This window comes from Otolemur garnettii, unplaced genomic scaffold, assembly GCF_000181295.1.
Source record: "Otolemur garnettii isolate 467f Iridium unplaced genomic scaffold, OtoGar3 scaffold00083, whole genome shotgun sequence".
NCBI classification, from domain to species: domain Eukaryota; kingdom Metazoa; phylum Chordata; class Mammalia; order Primates; family Galagidae; genus Otolemur; species Otolemur garnettii.
In genome coordinates this window covers 5,408,586-5,410,457 of record NW_003852478.1, presented here as the reverse complement: position 1 = coordinate 5,410,457, position 1,872 = coordinate 5,408,586, and the positions used below count along the sequence as shown (strand labels likewise).

Below are 1,872 nucleotides of genomic sequence, written 5' to 3'. Positions count from 1 at the left end.
GATGTTAAGAACATGGAAAGAACAATTTTGTCTAGGGATCTGTCATATTTAGTAACAACAGAAAGAAATGCATAAACACAATAAAAAACACAATACCCAGGACAGTGTTACGTTTGCAGGGCAGAAGAATCATACAGTGGCCAGCCTCTTCCAAACTAGTTATGAATGATGTTACACCCCTACTGTCCCGGCAAGGCCGAGGTGCACGAACACAGCCCCTTTTTCAGCTCCTCTTTGGGGTCCCCGAGCCAGTCACAGGATTCACGGCCCGCAGCCCTACCCATCTGTCTCTGATCTACACAGGTGCTTGTGAAAGAAAATGTCTGGGTCAGAACAAATCCATGACCACAACTGAAAAACAACTCACACTGGACCACACGAGTCGGGTCGGGAGGAAGGCCAGTGCTTTACCCAGCCAGGCCAGCGTGCGTGTTCTGCCAACAGTGAGCTGGGGTCTCCTCCCCACACAGGTTTGTTCAGTTCAGTGGATGTCACAAAAGAAAGGGGAACCATCAGCCAAGATGTCAAGATCATCAAGCCATCATTTTTCACACAACTGTGTATTTGTAGCTAATTCTAGATGTCATCACTCCAGAACCTGTTAATCTTTCGTACTTTCCATCTCAGTAAGTGCCACCTTACTCCGTCAATTTCTCAAGCCAGTGACAGTCATCCCAGATTGCCTCCTACTCACCACAGCGTCCACCTGTCAGCCAGTTCTGCCCTTCTCTCCAACTGCAGCCAAATCACCATCCTCTCTCTCCAGGGCAATTGCAAAAGCCCCAGAACTGATCTCCCTGTGTGCACTCTTAGCCTCACAGAGCAGCTGAGCTGACACATCGTTTCTCTTCACTCTCCTGCTTGAGACCCTCCAGAGGCTTCCATTGCAAGTAACATAAACTCCAAACTCCCCAATGTGGTCTGGGGGCCCTGTGTGATGCGGCCCTCCCCTCCCTCTCCAACTTCATCTTCTACCATTCTTCACCGACCTCCCACCACGCTGGGCCCCTGATGCTCCTGAAACACAGCAAACTGAGTTCTCCCTCCATCCTCAGTGCCTCCCTCTGCCCAAACCCAGCTCTCAACCACCAGCTTCAGGTCTCGTCCCAAGGTCACCCACTCGGAGCAGCCTTCTCTGACCAGTTTCTCTCCACCCCAATCCTATCTCATTCATAGCAGTCGTGTCCAGCATGACGGCGCTTCGGTATTGCTATCTCTGAACACCATCTTTCTCTCCTTCTAACGTGCAAACTCTGGGAGGGCAGGGATCTTGCCCGACTTGTTTACGTCTGTATCCCTGGCACCAGGCACTTAAGGAGATAGTCAATAAACTTAGCCAAATGGATAAATGAACAAACAAACAGGTGAACAGATATTAAATCCAATTCAAAAAGAATCCTTTCCTTTCACAAAGAATTCCTGCCTAACTTAGGCATCCTCTACTGATGAGCTTTATGTTGCAATAACAATGACTATCAATTAAAGGGCACAAGAAAGACCCTGTGTAATGACAGTCTACTATTACCTGCTTATTAAGAAACAGTTACTTACCAAGGATACATGTGAAATTTACTAGGTGTAGAATATAATATCTAAGCACAATAACTAAGAAAATGCCATGAAGGCTATGTTAACCAGTTTGATGAAAATAGTTCAAATTGTATATAAAGCCAGCACATTGTACCCCATGATTACATTAATGTACACAGCTATGATTTAATAAAAAATAAATAAATAAAAAGAAATAGTTACTTAGTTCTGAAAACATGCCAAGCACTCTGTGAGGTGCTGGGAGTACAAAGATGGCAAAAAATGAACCAGTTTGGGCAGCGCCTGTGACTCAGTGAGTAGGGCACTGGCCCCATATACCAA

At 46.2% G+C, this 1,872-nt stretch overlaps 1 protein-coding gene across 1 annotated transcript in view; it reads right to left on the bottom strand.

Moving 5' to 3' along the window:
• Positions 1-1,872, bottom strand: part of CWH43 (cell wall biogenesis 43 C-terminal homolog) — a 65,673-nt gene that overhangs the window by 27,694 nt on the left and 36,107 nt on the right. The gene's annotated exons all lie outside the window — the stretch shown is intronic.